This window comes from Mustela erminea, chromosome 2, assembly GCF_009829155.1.
Source record: "Mustela erminea isolate mMusErm1 chromosome 2, mMusErm1.Pri, whole genome shotgun sequence".
Classification (NCBI taxonomy): domain Eukaryota; kingdom Metazoa; phylum Chordata; class Mammalia; order Carnivora; family Mustelidae; genus Mustela; species Mustela erminea.
The window spans coordinates 147,099,345-147,117,764 of record NC_045615.1 but is presented as its reverse complement, the minus strand read 5'-3'; the positions used below and the strand labels follow the sequence as shown (position 1 = coordinate 147,117,764).

Here is an 18,420-nt window from a genome sequence, read left to right as displayed (position 1 = left end):
TTCACTATTTCAAAAACAAAATATCTAGAGAATGTCTAGGGATAACAAAGTTCTAAAAAGGAAATAAACAAAGCCCTCATAATTTAAAATATATTTCCAATATAATTTAAAAATAATTTCAGTCAGTAATATTCAGTAACCTAGACAATTTGTTCTGCATAATTTGATGAGGTAAATTCACTTTCTTGGCAAGAAGGCACTGGATTGTCTTATTTAAAAGTTGGAATAAATTGATATCCAAGATCAAATTTCAGGAATTTTCCTGTTTCTATTCCTATTACATTCCCTAATTCATTTCTTTTAAGACAAATCACTATCTGGATTTGTTAGACAGGAGTATTATTAGATCGTGCTCTAATCTTAAACAGATTCATAAATCATGCATCTAGTACATATTTAGTATATAAAGAATTGTCACTGGAAGTGGGATTTCTAGTCTTAAAATTATATTAATTCTTCTGAATAAAAATTACTAATAAAGGTTTTATTCATTACTTCATAAATAAATCTCCTTGATTATCAAGCAAAATAATTCTTTTAGCTCAGAAAAAAATAAGGAAAACTGAATTATTATAAGTAAACTAAATTGTTTCATCATATTTTTATAAATTAAACACTTTTATGTCTATGTATATATCTAGTTAGTTCTTTTCACTTCCAAAGAAGAAGATGCAAATCAAAAGGAAGTAGTTCAAAACTGTAGTGCAAAGTAGACTATTATGATAAAAACAAGACTACTCTCACATGCTCTCTGTTTTTAGAGAATTACTGTCTACAAACATATTAACTCAATGACAGCCATCTTGACACATTTTTGACAAAAAAGCTCTTCATTATACCTTAAGACTTTAGAAGAGACTAAATTCTATATTTCAAGAGACCTTAAAAATCAGTGGTTGTAGGGGCACCTGGGTGGCTCAGTGCGTTAAAGCCTCAGCCTTTGGCTCGGGTCATGATCCCAGGGTCCTGGAATGGAGCCCTGCATTGGGCTCTCTACTCAGTGGGAGCCTGCTTCGTCCTCTCCCTGCCTGTCTCTCTGCCTACTTGTGATCTCTGCATGTCAAACAAATAAAATCTTAAAAAAAAAAAAAAAAAAATCAGCGGTTGCTTATTTATTTTTGGAGATTAGAAATTAGAGGAAAAATATCTGCACACACACACACACATTTTATCTCCCTCTCTCTCTCTCTCTATATATATATACACATATACAGGATTTTTTTTTTTTTTAGATTTTATTTATTTATTTGAGAGAGAAAGAGAGCACAAGTGAGGTGGAAGGGCAGAGGAAGAGGGAGAAACAGATCTCCCCACTGAGCAGGGAGCCCAGGACCCTAGAGATAATGACCTGAGCCAAACAGAGACACTTAACTGACTGAGACACCCAAGCATTCCTATATACAAATGATTTTATACAGAAACTCAAGGTCTTCAGGAGTGGCTAAGAAATTCCAACCTTGTCCAATTTCATCATTTTATAAGTCAGTAAAGTAAGAAATGTTAAATGACTTTCCTATAATTCACACATATAGTAGCAGACTTTAAAAGGGAACACACATGAATCTTAATTGTCAGTTCAGGACTTATTCTAGAATAATATACTGAATCTGATCAGTCACAAAGAACAAGAAACAAGTCAGAAGGGATTAAAAATGTAAATTAAAACCCCATTAATTTGATTAAATTCCCATTATGCAACACTATGTAATTTGCATTTTAACAGAGGTTTTCAAACTAATCTACTGCAGAACATGACTGTTACATGATTTCAACTGAAAATTCTGCTACCAAAGTTGTATTCACAGGCAAGAATCTAATGGATATAATTTTCTGAATTTCAAAAAATCTGTCAAATTTTTCTTTAATTTTGAAGATGACCTGTAATTTAATAAAAATCCATTTTATTATTTCATGTTTAATGATCAATTTCCCATAATCTTCCAAGTTAAGCAAAGTAAATACCAAGAGACAAACATAAATATTTGAGAATGACTACATACAACCCTGTGAAGTAACTTTTTAAACTACTAAATTGGGATGCCTGGGTGGCTCAGTTGGTTAAGCGTCTGCCTTTGGCTCAGGTCATGATCCCAGCGTCCTGGGATGGAGCCCACACCAGGCTTCTTGCTCAGCGAGAAGCCTGCTTCTCCCTTCACCTGCCATTCCTGTGCTTGTGCTCTGTCTCTCAATCTCTCTCCGTCTCAAATAAAAATAAAATACTTAAAATAATAAACTACTAAAATTACTCTAAATCTGGAAAAATATTAAGTTGGGAAATTTTATATTTTCAAACTGTAATTTCATCAAGGAGCATTGCTTTTGCTTATTTTTTTAAACAACGGAAACAGCCACTGAATCACATCCTAAAAATAGTTAAAAGGAAGAAGAGGACTTCATAATATATTAATTTAAGTAAAAGACACAAACTGCACATGTATTCTAGTCCACAAAGACTGTAATCAGAAAGGAAACCATAGGTACATATTTTTTTCAAAAGACTAAAAAGAAGTATATATCAAAATAGTAAATGATATTTATTGATAGGAAAACATCACAAAGAAATTTAGAAGAGAGACTGAGTTATAGGACACCCTGAATATAATCATATAATTACTTTCTATGACTAAAGTTTAACCAATATCTGGAAAGTCATTTCCCATCTTCTCCTTCTGATCACTTCTTACGCATACTTCTAGACCTATCTCAACACACCTCATTTCAAAACTCTAATTTACTTCTTCTAAAAACCAAAGGTATCCCTACATAATTTCATCTGAACCACATATCATTTTGATTGTCCTTACTTGTTCCCAAAACTTCAGGGGCTGAGTTTTACTTTACATCTGACCTACCTTAATTACACAGCCAAGACAGAGCAGGTAAGGAATAAAGCCTGTTTAAACAACTCAGTCATTAAACACCATTCATGATTGTTTTCTAATACTTCATTCAACTATCTCCTTTATTATTAATAATATGAATAGTTAATAGACAATTTGGTAGAGAACAAATGAATGAAACATATATATCTCCTTATACCTATATGAAAATGGTTTTTTGTTGTTTTTGTGGAACAAATAACTAAACATATATCTCTACCTTGTAAGAGATTCGTAGTATTTTATTATTTTTTTTAAAGATTTTATTTATTTATTTGACAGAGAGAAATCACAAGTAGATGGAGAGGCAGGCAGAGAGAGAGAGAGGGAAGCAGGCTCCCTGCTGAGCAGAGAGCCCGATGCGGGACTCGATCCCAGGACCCTGAGATCATGACCTGAGCTGAAGGCAGCGGCTTAACCCACTGAGCCACCCAGGCGCCCGAGATCCATAGTATTTTATATCTAATTTTGAAATAACAGGTTTATTTCATTTTAATTATCTCAATGATACAAAAGAATATGTTTCTTTAAGTAGTTTATGGTATTATCTGGAATTCTTTTTTCTTAATTCAGAATCAAGTGAAGAATAGAATGAAGTAGGACAGAATAGAATACAATAAAATAGGATGCAATGGGCTGGAAAAAGGTAGGGCAGAGTAGAGTAGAAGAGCTGTAGACTATTAACATATAAAATGTGATTTATTAAACTTATAGAATATTTAATCATCTACTTCTCACCATTCAAATACAAATTCCAAGAGAACAATGTCGTTTGTTTTGTTTTGTTTTGTTTTGTTTTCCACACCTACAATTTCAGGACCTGGCACATGGCTGATGATCAGGAAATGTGGTGAATAAATGGATGAATGATTTAGAACTTTTACCCTCAGGATCCAGCCTCAAGATACAGGGAAACGCTCACCTATTCTAACTTTTTCTAGTTATAAGTTTCCAAATCAATAACGATTGTCATAGGAAAATAGTTTCAACTATGGAAATATTCCAAAATTATGATTAATCTTTTTTTCACTTGTAGTAATGCTGCTTAGTTGCTTTCCCCACTGCTTTGTCTACTCCTCCAGCCTTCGTGAGATCTTCTTTCTGCTTCATGAGTCATCATTAATTAGGAAATAATCTCTTTGAAGTGTTTCAGAGCTAAAAATCATCTTCCCCATGCCACCTCTATTTTTTATTATATTTAGGTACACAAAAAGGAGAACCCACTAAAAATTTAGTTTAAGATTATAGAGTGGGGAGCACCTGGATGGCTCAACTGGTAGAGTATAAAACTCTTGATTTTGGGGTTGTGAGTTGGAGCCCCATGTAGGATATAGAGATTACTTAAAAATGAATTCTTAAAACAAAATTATAAAGTGGTTTTTTGAGAGTTTGTTTTTTAGGGTTTTTGTTAGTTCTTTGCTTTTGCTTTAACAGGTAAAATATAAGATTGGCCACATAATGAAATTTTTCATCTTTAATCTGTAATGCAACTGTTACTAGAAAGGATTTCTAATGTGAAAGGCATTCATGCATCCTGATAAAGTCAACTCCAAACAAAAAAAATTTCAAAGACAAATACCCCTCTCATTTTCAGATTAAGAAAAAAATATCTTTCATCCTGTTATATCCTATATTTGTAGGATTGTCTAGTATGTGTTTTTTAAAAAAGTATCTGTATATGAGTTATATACACAAGTTAAAGATTATGTATGCATATGTATACACAATCACACATATACTTGCCCAGAAACAAAAAGCTATGACTCTGTTCGGCCAAATTCATTCTGACTACATACAAATAAGGTATTCTAAATCTCTGAATAAGCTCAGTATTGTAATGTGTGATTTATTCATATTAACTATCTAGGGTTATAAATCATGCTCTTCACACTCCAGTAAACTGTATTAATATATCATATTTTTCACCAAAAAAAACTCATCCTATTTGCATACATTCTCACTGTTTTGTTTTAAAAATAAATCTTTATTTTTTTTTAAGATTTTATTTATTTATTTGATAGAAATAGACACAGCGAGAGAGGGAACACAAGCAGAGGGATTGGGAAAGGGAGAAGCAAGCTTCCTGCTGAGCAGGGAGCCCGATGCGGGGCTCGATCCCAGAACCCTGGGATCATGACCTGAGCCGAAGGCAGACGCTTAACGACTGAGCCACCCAGACGTCCCAAAAAATAATTCTTTATTTTGAAGTAAATTTAAAATGCACTTGTAAGTTATCTGAATATTATCCTTAAAAAAAAAAAAAGGTACGAATGAAAAACAACTCAAGCAAAAAGAAAGAAAGAAAGAAAGGACAAAAGCACTTACTGTTGCTAAAGGTGTCTTCTCTCTCTCTCTCTCTCTCTCTCTCTCTCTCTGTGAAACTAGTATTCAGAAAGCATAAGTACAGATTTTCTTAACTTCCCATCCAAGGCTGCTAAGTTAAGGTAAACCCTAGTCACGGCAGTTGTTTAATTAAAATGTCATTCTTTTCAGAGCTTCAGGAACAACTGTAATCCAAGAACAGACAACCATGATATCTGCAGCGTTCCTTCCTGGCAGGCCCTCTGTTCAGCACTTTACATACATATTAACGGATTTAATATTCACAACAACCTTACAACGTAAGAACTCTTAGTATCCGTAATCTGTTTGTAAGTAAACTGAGGAATAGAGACTATAAGTGACTTGCCCAAGGCCACTCAGCAAACAGCTGGTAGAACCAGAATCTAAAACCTGCCTGGTCCGTGTGCATTCTCTTTAATAGCGCTACATTTATTTCTCTATTATAAATGTTTCTTACAAATTGAATGTGAGTTTAGACCAAATTGTCTTGCATAATCATCTCCTTTTCAGGAATATCTTATTTAATTGTTCTTTACAGCAAATTGCTATTTAAATTATTATGTCTAGACATGGATTTTAAGGTCTTTTCATGCCCAAGTACTTTCTTCTCCTGAAAAAAATATTGTAATAATGGATTTTTCACTAATCCAAGCTTCAAAATGTTTTAAGGTCTACATATGAGCTGCTATTCTAAAATGATCTATAAATTGCAAGAAGAAAGCTATTATCATCTTAAGAGCATTTTTAAATCCCAGAAGTAACTTTCTCAAGAATTCTTTATTAATGCCAAATCACAGAATTGCTGATTAAAACATTCTACTAAAAACTGTGAGCATTAACAACTTTGTATTCCCCCATCAAAATGCAAGCTAGCATGGTGTTATACATACAAAATTAAAGAAAATGGACAGCTCAGAAAAAAAAAAAAAAACGCAGTAGCGAATGTATTCCTTTGTTTTCAGGTGAAGCAATGGACAAAAGCAAGCCGTTATAAAGACATGAGGCGCCTGACAGTTGCCTGTCTGCCCACAGCACTAGCTCAAGACGCTGCCATTCACGACCACAACTGGGTGACCATGGAGAGCCCAAGAGGAATAAAGCCACCTAAGTATGATCCCCTACACAGGCCAGTTTATTTATGTTTTAGAATCAAATTTTAAAATATACTTTTTATTTTTGCTATTTTATCAGAATGATCATTCTAGAAATTAGAATTTATGATCACTCAGAGAAAAGAGTCTTTGTCTTTATCTAGTCTGAAACTCCCCTCAAAAAAAATCTGATGATACTACTACTCCAATCACAAATATTTTCTTTATATCTAGCAACATTTCTACCCTGCAGGTGAAGAACAGAGGGAGAAAAGATTAAAGATAAAGATCTACAAGTAAACATCATTTATTTGGATTCACAGTAAAATATGTGGTACATACCTATTTTGTAATTTAAATGATAAGTATAAATAAATATTACATCCTAAATCTTAAAGAATTTTAGGGAAAGTTTATTTCCGAAAACAACATTAATAAATAAGCAATTAAATAGAAATCTAATTTATAGGTTATAGAATAAAATGATTTGATTTTATCTGGTCTTGAAAATTTAGGAAATGTGCAAGGTCTTATCACTTACATTTAAAATATCTGGTTTGCATAACAAATTCACATTTGAAAATAATACAACATTCATGTAAATATTTAAATATGTGGGTATAATTGGTAAAAATTTAATTTAGGAGGAAGATGTTATATACAGAGACCTTACCCTACACATGTATATAAAGGTTAACTCTATACTATTAGTATATCACACACTCTTTAGATTTAAATTTACAATAATGAAAATTAACATTGTTCATTTTTTAAAAAAATTCGTTAGCCAAACATATAGTGATAGCCTACCACATGTTCAGTACAGAGAAAATACTCATATTGCAGAAACTGCATCCATATAACTTTTAAAGATAAAAAACTACCATAAATTTGAAAATAAAAATAAATCCAAGATAAATAAAAACAAATGTCTGTATATATAACAGTCACTACCTCTCAGCAGAAAAAATTCTTGTACTTTGTTTTAGTCTTTCCTCTAGAGTTCTACATAAGAATCTTATTACTCACTAATAACTAATTTTATAGTAATTTCTACCAAAATCATCTAGGCAATTTTTTCTTATCTAAAACTAACAATACAGCAATGGCCCTAAAGAATATTGCCAGAAAAAAGAATAAGAACATGAAAAAAGTTTGGAAAACTGAGGCAAGAAAAAAATTTTAAAATTATGATAATACAATTAAAGGGTATTGCAATTCACAATATGGAGAGAAGATGGAAAAGTCACTGGTATTAATAGAACGAATAGGAAAGTTTTGATTTATTTACAATTTTAATTTAACTTAGTTTTAATTTATTTTAGTTTTAATTTATTTACAATTATAGATACAGATATAAATGACACAGACATAAATCTTTCAACATTTTGCTACATCTTTGGAAAAATCCTAACCAGTATTCAATATAACAGAAGTCAAAAAAATCTAAAAATAAAATAATACAAGGGCATCTGGGTGGCTCAGTTGGTTTAGCATCCAAATCTTGGTTTCTGCTCAGGTCATGATTTCAGGGTCATGGGATCCAGTCCCGCATCAGGCTCTGCACTCACCACGGAATCTGTCTGGTGTGCCTCTCCCTCTGTTTCTCCCTCTGCTTGAATTCTCTGCTCCCCCCACCCTCAAATAAATAAGTAAAATCTTTAAAAAAATAAATGATTACAATCAACTTGACTGTATTTTTAGTTCTGTTAACTGCACACTTCAAGTTTTTACTTTTTAGTTACCGCATAAACCTCTATCAACATAAACTGATCTTCACTTACATAAATCACTTAGCTCTTAAAAATTTTCAATTTACAATTAAGTGAAATTGCTAGGAATGAGGAAGATACAAGTCTGGTTTGGAATCACACTTATGTTAGTTTGAAAGGTGATACTACTTACTTCCATCAACCACATGGGAAATAGGGAACGTTCTTAGCAAAGGTGAAGTTCATTGAGTCTAAAATGAGTAAAGTATAAATGTAGACATCAAACAATTTATGTAATTTTGAAATACTGCCTATCTGGATTACCCATGCTATTTTAATTAAAACTAACAAATAAACAATGACAGCAATTTGAAAACAATTTAAGTAAATATAGATATAAATACATAGATATTTTGATATATATATAGAGAGAGACATCTATACATCCATATCTATTTTTACTTGTATCTATACTATATCTACATATATATACAGTGTATATGTGCAGGTACTTATGCAAATTTTAGATATTATTCCTAGTGTTACTACCTTTTACAATGTTTTTTAAATAAAATGAAGCATTTAGTGGAGGCTAACAGAAGTCTCTCAATCAGTACAGTAGATGTAAAACTATGTCCTTATATAAAAGAAGTGGACAATAATTATAAAATAAAAATTGATGTGTACCTGTGAGTTCAAATCAATTTTCAATTATCTGCACAAACATGAGGTATTAGATAAAACCAACATGGCTTTGTGAAGTATAAATACTTCAAATCAATTTAATTTCCCCTTATGATAAACTTAGAGTCAATGTAGATAAGAAGAAAGGAATATATTTAATCTGTGCATTTCAGCAAATATATGATTTTTGTCGATATGGCACCCACTACGAACTAAAATGGTAATTCTGTGACTCAGCAGGCCAATATTCAACTGTCTGAAAGTTGTATGACAATATGAAATAATCCAACTCGATAGTTACCCATAGGAATCAATCTAAGGGCTCTAAAACATAAACATACGTATAAACCTCTTGAATAATGGGATTGAGAATACAATCATCTAGTTGACCTCTGTCCTACATTGAGACTCCCCAAATGGCCCTTCCACGATTCTTTTTCTGTACAAATTTATCTTACACATCGCTTTTTAACCTGCGATACATTTTCATTTGATCTAGCCTTTCAATCCTTTTAAACTTCATACTACCTACAAAATCAATGTAGGTACCACCTACGAAGTCCTCAGACTATTCAAAACCTTTCACATCCTACATCCATCTTACCTGACCTTACTTGGAAGGTTCTGACATTGCTGTTCCCAGATCGTTCACTATTGACCTAGTCTCTTCTTTTCCACAGATCCTTCTCATACTTTGAACTACAACAGCACTATGGTCTTTATCACTTAATTATAGCTTAGTATGTAATTTCTAATGTATGCATGTCTCTCTGTTGGAGCTATCAAAAAATTAATAGGAAACATACAATGACTATCTCCTATGTCATTTATACCACAGAATTTTAAAACTAAGGAAAATAATAATAATAAATCCCTTATAAATTGCCATGTTATTTTACATGCTGACATTTTTGCTTCAGTTATTTTGTGAAATAAGAGTGGTCTCGCTTGCCTATTCCATTTCTAAAGACAGCACATTATGAAATTTCACATGCCACAAATGCTCCAAATCTCAAAATGGACTGTGGACATATCACAGTCATTAGACCCACACCTACAATGAGAAAACAGGATTAGATTTACATGTTTCATGCCTTAAAACCCCGTCACTGGTTTATAAGATGTCAAGGATGTTCAAACACTAAGCAAGGTACAATTAAAAGAGTCTCAAACATTACCTGCACAGGTTCAAAAAGGAAAACTGTTTCCCTCTTCTAGAAAGCAACAAAAACTGAAATAATATCTGCAAAATTTGGAATATTGTCCTAACTGTGACCAATGTTATACGTCAGATTCCCTGGAAAGCAGACTCTGCGTCTGAGATATAGTTGCATGAGGGTTCCTGGGAACAACACACAAGAGGGAGTAAGGACAGTAGCTGTGGGAGGTTAAAGGCTGAACTATGATAAGTATACAGAGGCCTCCGCCTATTTCCCAGGAGACTGCAAGGCAAGATGGCTCTTTAGGGCTGTCACAGAAGTGAGCCATTAGAGAAGGTCTGGGTACCATAGTATTGACCACTCATTGAAGGAAAACTTCCCTAGGACAGAGATATATCCTTGAGCAAGGCACGTCCTTGCCTGAGAGAAATTCCTACAGAGATTCAACTATTAGCCTAAAGCAGCCACACCCCAGACAAATGGAGAAACCAGTACTAGAGAGGGAACATCTGGACAATGTATACAACATCCATTACTACTAGTGACTTCTTTTGTGTAGGCAGAAGGCAAGGGCTTTGAAAATAAAGTAATACAAAATCGGAGTTCAGTATATAATACCCTTAGTCTATTGGAGGTCTTTAGCCGGAGTGCTTGTTACCATAACTTCCCGGTGACTTCTGGGAAACGGAGCCCTATTCTTGTTTCAATGAGATCAGAAAAGACTGAGGAGGGCTGCTAACTGATTGATGTGGTGTCCAGAATATTTCCAGATTAGGTGATGTGTTGGGTTACCCCAAACACATAAACTATGGATACATACAGAGAGAGTCTGAAGATTATATTTGGGCTTCCAGAAGACATAACGTAAGCCTCAATCAATCAGATGTTATTTTCTGAAACTTTCTCTCCGTTGGTGAAAAGCTCAAGCTCAAAGTTTGAATGTCCATTTATACTAGAAAATATTGCTCATCCTTCCACTGTGTAAGCAAACGGCTCTGAGTTCTTCTTTTAGGTTTTAATCTACTAGATAAGTAAACTCTTTTATTTACCTTGGTAGTATTTGAACTAGTCTATCCATCAGTCTGGCAATTGTTGAATCTATTGACATTCAGCAAAGTGTTTGTACATCCTTGGTGATATTTTTTCATTATGTGTAAGCTTATAAAATCTTTCACCATTCAGAGGTAAGTAATATTTGGCCCATTTTTTATTAAAATATACTTTTATACTTAAATCTTTAAGTCATTTATAATTTATTAGTCATATGATCTGAAAGAGGTTGAATACACTTTTACAGAAATACCTAACAAATTAACAGAGGAGGAGTTCTTAAATACTTCAATCTCCTTCCTTTTTATATATTTGAGTCAACTATTTTATCATATATTCATTCAGATCATGTAAAAATCTACCAGGGCCCCCTTCTGACCTATCTATTCTATTCTAACAATTTTGTTGTACTCAACTTACTCCTTTAAAAAGACTGAAACTATTAAATTAGATAATTATTGTGACAGTCAACAAACAATAAGTGCTCACTAAGTTTTGCACTAAATTTCTTTTCAACTATTTATATTTCCAGATAAAATTTTAAATAATCTGTCAAACTTGTACACTATTATAATTGTACAGCACTATAAGTAAATCTATGTAAGCTTGTTAACATTTTTTTTTACCAGATCACTTTATTAACCTAGATTTCAATAACAAACAAATGCATTTAAAACAAGCTGAGAGAACAAAAAATAGTAAGGGAAAATAGAAATCATTGCCAAATAGCTTAAACCAACATGTATACATAATTGTATTATGTAAATGAACTGTATGTCAATTACAAAACTATTTGACGAATAAGTAGACCCAAAAAAGTAATATGTTTTGCCCCAAATCACACAACTTCTTAGATGCCCAGTATGGACAATGAACTCTGTTTTTTGTTTGTTTGTTTTTCATAACACTCTGTTGGCTGTAACATTAGCTAATTTTGCTTTAGTTCGTTCCTTACTCACATTACAAATTATCACCATCTAAAGAATAGGACCATGTATTTCTTTACTTAATTTGGGGGGGAGGGTTTACCTAATTTTTAGCTGACTAAATGAGGACTCCAGAAACCAACCAAAAGTAAAATGTTCATATTCAACACCTTCACTGAATACAGTTAATACCAGTCCATGGCAACCCCCCAATATACTTAATAATTGTATTAGAAAATGTAAAGTCTTAGAAGAAAAAGGACACAATAGTGTTTTTCTAGGCAAGTCTGTTAGAAAAAGCAATGTGCGGGACTCGATAAATAAAAAAAAAATAATAAAACTAATTTAAAAAAAAAAAAAAAAAAAAAAAAAAAGAAAAAGCAATGTGATATCCTACTAACCTGAAATAATTAACAATTATTTAGATTTTTGTTTTTATAGCTTTAGTCAGTAATAAAATCTGTTGGGCTTAGGAAGAAAAGTCCAAAGGTCTAAATGTAAAACTAAACTTATGTCTGTAGTCTCGCCTGTGGAATATGTGATAAATACTTAATCAAAGGTTACACTGAATAGAATATTTATGTTTTTAATAGGCTATAATATAATTTTAGACAATCTTTAATTGATTAAAATTAATTAATTACTATAAATACTTAAAAATATTCATTTTGATATAGCTTTATAAAATATCTGAAAATATAAGACCACAAAATAGTCTTGTACTGATAAAATATACATCATTTTAAATTACTAATTGATGATGGTGAAGATAATGATAATGCAATAATTTCCTTTGAAAGAATGAATCCCTGGGGCAGTTTCTTGTCACACATTAATCCATTTGTTACCTAAAACTCTCAAAACTCCCAAATTAAATATAACATTATAACTGAAAATGTACATATTGCTCTCATATTACTATAGGAAATGGAAATAAAATATTAAAATAAGCACTGATTTGAATTTAGAGATGAAAGACTAAATAGCTTATGAAAGAAATAATTAAAAATAATTATAAGAACAAATACAATATAATATATACAATATACAATGTATATAAATGTATAATATATATATAATATACAATATAAATAAATATATACAATATACAATGTATATAAAATATACAATAGTTCACACATTGCCAGCATCATTCTTATTTCTTTATGTGCTTTATGATATTTAAACCTCACAAAAATATATATGGTACCCACAATTATCACTCTTGTTTTGATTTAAGGAAACTAAGGTACAAAGTAAATACATGACCACCAAGCGGTGAGTCAGAATAAGAACTTCAGCAATGGTATATAAAAAGGCTGGAATATCAATATATTTACAACTAGGGTAAAGGAAGCTATGGGATTGCTACACTTTCTAGAAAGTTTGAACTTAAAACCATTCCTTCATGTTTTTCATATTTAACTAAATTCATTTTGTTATATATTTTGTTGCCTCTACTTTCATTTCGTTATATATAAAGCAACCATATATGAATTATTTCTATTTTCTAACAAATACAGTAGCACTCATTAACCCCTCAAAATCTTTTTCTTTTAACACTCTACCCAGAGCTTTATCATTATTTGTGTGACTATCTTATTAATCTAAAGCAATACAGAGAAATATGTGATCTTAGCCTTCAACTCTAGGTTAAAGTCACAACAGTGAATTCTTGTCATGATTAAAATTGCACAGTCCATCTTTATTTGTTTAATAAAAAGAAAATAATGAAATGTATAGGAAGAGTTTGTTCTGAATAATTAAAAGATGGTGTGAGGGTAGGCAGTACTCTTTTGTAAAAGTGTTTCTGTAGAATAATTGTAACTACCACTGAATAACTCTAGGACATAATACAACTGTGATAGAGAATTCACTTATATTATCTAATGCTTATTGTCACTTTTACACTAGATGATTGTCAGACCCAGATATTTAGGGCTACTAATAGCCCATAGGTTAACTTTATGCAAATTTATTCAAAAAGACTCCCTATCCATGAACATTCATCCCCATATTAGAGTACATGCCTTGGGAAGTGAAAGCAGAGTCTAGATTTCAGGTTTCATTATCTCCTTGACTTGTACAGTAAACAACCTTTACATCTGTATATGACAACCTTGCAAATATTAGGAAGCAATGCACATGAAAATGTCCAAAAATATCATGTGATTAAATACTTTGTTTATAAGTTTTGAAATTATACTATTATGAGAAAATTCAAATAGAACACCAGTAGAGAAAAAGAGAAAAGCTCAAAAGTAATATTATTCTAAGGGTCCTTAGGTGGCTCAGTCAGTTAAGCATCTGCCTTTAGCACAGGTCATGATGCCAGAGTCCTGGGATCAAGCCCTGCATCAGGCTTCCTGCTCAGCAGAGCAGAGTCTGCTTCTCCCTCTCCCTCTGCTGCTCCCCCTGCTTGTGCTCTCTCTCTCTCTCTGTCAAATAAATAAATAAAATCTTTTTAAAAAATAATATTATTCCATAAACTTTCAAATCTTTATTTTCTGTTTCATTTTAGGGAAAGTAGAGGCAACATATCCATTCATACTTCATCATTCTTAGCAAACTCTATACTCTACAGATTGTACATGCCTGTAGTCAAAACTTCAAAGACTTAAAGCAGATTATTTTTTCCCTAATGTACATATAAATGTACATTATTTTCTGGACTGAAATACTCAAACAATATCACCCCAAATTCTCAAAGTGATTTATTAAGATTTCTTACTGCATATTTATCAAGATGAGCTAAAAATCTAACTCCAATTCTAAAAAAAAACCTAAGTGACAAAGTGAATACTTCAATTTATTATGTGATCAGTTAGCTCATAAACCCCAACTATGCTCAGCAATTAGCAAAAGAGAGGTACGCCCAATTTCAACTTCCCTACATACAACCTCCACTGCCATCTTTGTCCTTTAAGACAGCTAATGATATATATTTGAATCAAATTTCAGCCTAATTCCTTAAAGTCCACAGGATGTAATGTGCAACACTGACCAAATGATTCCTATGCTGAGAAGTGCACCAAGCACTCTAGATACATTTGTCATTCAAACCTCACAAGAATCTATGAAGTACTCTTAATGTCTTCATTCCACAAACAAGGACAGGAATTGAGGCACATCAGGGGGTAAAATAACTTCCCCTAAATTTCCCTGATAAGCTCACAGTTACCAGTTGTCTACTTAGAATTATTTCACCAAATATTTTATCTCTCATCATTGTTCTACTTCTCCTCAATAGTTATTTCAGTCTTGAAATAGCAAATACTTTGCTAGCAAATACATTTTCTTGTTGTTGTTCTTCTAGCCTAGGCTTACAAGAAGTTAAATCCACACCTAGCTGTTTACAACTGAGAAAGAAGCAGGGGAAGATTTTATCAGCACACCATTACTGATTTCAACCGAAACATAGAGCAGCTCCATGCGCGTCCCTGAGCGAAATTCTGGGGATTTAGCAAAAACAAGATTGCCCCTGCCTATATAGACAATGAATCTTCCCCGACTTTCAATGTGCTCATCTATATTTCTTTCAACTATCCTAGACAGGACATGCAGAATACACCTCTGCCTATGGGCTGCTGTGCCGGCATCAAGCATGGCAGGCCAGGGCCTAGGTTTCCTTCCAAGATGCAGAACCTAAAACATGAAAGGAAGTCCCACATGGAAGTATCATGTTTTAAAATTTGTCAGTTCTCAATCCTCTCTCTCAGATTCAAGAAACCTAATCAAAAATGTTTGTTGTAAGAATCCAGGGGCTACAAAGGAAAGAAAATGATAAGACCTGGTTCATGACTACCTTATAACCACCATATATAGACTATGACAATACAGGTCACACCGGGGTTGGCTGAAAGTGGATAATGGATTATAAAAAACAAGATGCAGGTTGAGTAAATTGAGAAATAGTGACACAAAAGGATATCTATATTATAAGATCAAATGGTAAAAGAAAATGATAAAAAGAATGCAAGAATCCCCAGGAAGTAAGATCTAGTGCCAAGAACGACCTCTCTAGAATTTACTAGAAGATTAGGGAAGAGATAAACATCAAAGATCCAAGCACATGCAAACTGGAGTGTGTGAACAAAATGCAGGTTGAAGCGAAGAGAACTCAGGTCAGAGGCTGGGTCCACGTAACGAGATAAATACTGTTCATCGAATCTGGTGTCTGCTGGGGTTGGAAAAGGTACCACTGGCCAATCCAAGAGTCTGAACAAGGAGACAAAGCTAGAAATTCAAGAAGGGACAGGCTTGGAGGATGGTATCAAAGGCCTATGACCACAGACAAAGCTCCATTATTTCTAAAAGCTGCTCATCTGAAGGAATTAATCACATTAAACTAATATATCAAGTAAGGAACAGTACAAATATACCCTCATAAATTGGATGACATTGCATGCTAAATGTTTTGATATTAAATGCATAAGAACTGATTTGATATTGTGAACAAGGACTGCTTTTTTATGTCAGCAAATTTGGTCTTTGCTGATACTACATAGTAAGAATTCCTGTCATTTTCATCTAATAGCACACGCTGATTCAGGCATCAGAATCAAATATATTTGCAGTATATTTAAAGTGATAACCACAGAAAATGAAACCATCTAAAATCCTGTGTCAGTAAATTAATGAGATTTTCCTATAAATCTCACATAACTTACAGAGAAATTTGTCCCTGAACCCACCATCACTCTCATTGAATAACAATAAAAAGTTCTGATATTTGAAGTTAATTATGGTTTATCTCCATCCTGTTCTTTTTTTTTTTAAAGATTTTTATTTATTTATTTGACAGACAGAGATCACAAGTAGGCAGAGAGGCAGGCAGAGAGAGAGAGAGAGAGAGGAGGAAGCAGGCTCCCCGCTGAGCAGAGAGCCCAATGCGGGGCTCGATCCCAGGACCCTGAGACCATGACCTGAGCGGAAGGCAGAGGCTTAACCCACTGAGCCACCCAGGCGCCCCCTCCATCCTGTTCTTCCACTGAAAAACCGATATATGATTTTTCAGTGAGACATAGAGAGAGTATAGGAGGAATAATGAGAATATAGAGAGGGACACCTGGGTGGCTCAGTGGGTTAAAGCCTCTGCCTTCAGCTCAGGTCATGATCCCAGGGTCCTGGGATGGAGCCCCGCATCAGGCTCTCTGCTCAGCGGGGAGCCTGCTTCCTCCTCTCTCTCTCTCTGCCTGCCTCTCTGCCTACTTGTGATCTCTGTCTGTCAAATAAATAAATAAAATCTTTAAAAAAAAAAAAGAGAATATAGATAGTCAAATTTGTTATAAATTTGTATATTACTCCCACACCACTGTCTAGAGGAAAGGACAACCATGATCACAAGTGTATGTAACATATGATCAAGTAATATCTTCAAATTTAGTGAAACATAAAAAGAAATTAAATGTTGGCTATTTTATCTACTAACTTTATTTGGACATTCGTAAGGGTTTCTTAGATAATAAACATTAAAAAATGAGCAATGATAATAAATAATGTCTTTGTTAATAATAAAGTGACAGGGCTCTACTCGCTTTGAAAGAAACAAATCCATTACATTTTAATAAGATTAAAATCAAGTACTGAAATATTGTTTAGAGCATGAGTTCCTGTAAATCCTCATTTAACATTTAAAAATAGAGCATTTATAAAGAATGTAGCTATGTATGCTGCCATGGGATTTGGAAAATTACTTCATTTTCTGGTAAACAGAGTGTGTTGCAAAAAACAAAGACGAAGTGGCCTTTAGTTGAGGAAGCCATAGGACTTCATGGACACAACACTGGGTGACTTTGGAAAGAAAAGGGTCAGAACCAGTACACTAGCATTAGAACAAAATGGTTTTGTATCTCAGTCTTTGAACTTCTTTTTAAAAATCCTATGCAGTCAGTCTATTTTATCTTTTCAAGACACATTATGTGAAACATAATTTAGGACAAAAATGAATTCAAATAAAAAACTGTCCCACACCAGTGAGTGTCTTGAACAAGAATCTTCTACAGTTCCTCTTTTTCTAGAAATTAAAGTCACAAACAAACAAAAAATTTCCTTGCTTGGGATTGGAGAGCTGAAATAGATGGTTATGTTGTGTTCGTTAAGTATAAATTATCAAGATGCATAATTGTGTTTTGACTTCAAGGAACCTAGATATAAGCCTAAGAATTTAATAATATTCAAGAATAATTTATTATGCTTGTTTCCTCTCCCAAATTCTCCTGCTTTCTTCATTATTTATTTATTTAAGATTTTATTTATTTATTTGACAGACAGAGATCACAAGTCGGCAGAGAGGCAGGCAGAGAGAGAGAGGAGGAAGCAGGTTCCCAGAAAGCCCGATGCGGGGCTCGATCCCAGGACCCTGGGATCATGACCTGAGCCGAAGGCAGAGACTTTAACCCACTGAGCCATCCAGGCGTCCCTGCTTTCTTCATTTTTTAAAGATTTATTTATGGGGCACTTGGGTGGCTGGGTCATTAAGCCTCTGCCTTCAGCTCACATCATGATCCCAGGGTCCTGGGATCAAGTCCCTGCTCAGTGGAGAGCCTACTTCTCCCTCTCCCTCTGTTGCTCCC

At 33.4% G+C, this 18,420-nt stretch overlaps 1 protein-coding gene across 21 annotated transcripts in view; it reads right to left on the bottom strand.

Moving 5' to 3' along the window:
* The window catches only part of ADGRL3 (adhesion G protein-coupled receptor L3), an 827,333-nt gene that overhangs the window by 571,647 nt on the left and 237,266 nt on the right, over nt 1-18,420 (bottom strand). Inside the window, exon 3 of one of the 21 annotated variants that reach the window (XM_032334415.1) lies at nt 16,004-16,081. The exons of the other annotated variants lie outside the window; for them this stretch is intronic. The gene's annotated coding sequence lies outside the window, so the exon portion shown is untranslated. The remainder of the gene's footprint in view (nt 1-16,003; nt 16,082-18,420) is intronic. 21 annotated transcript variants of the gene reach the window in all.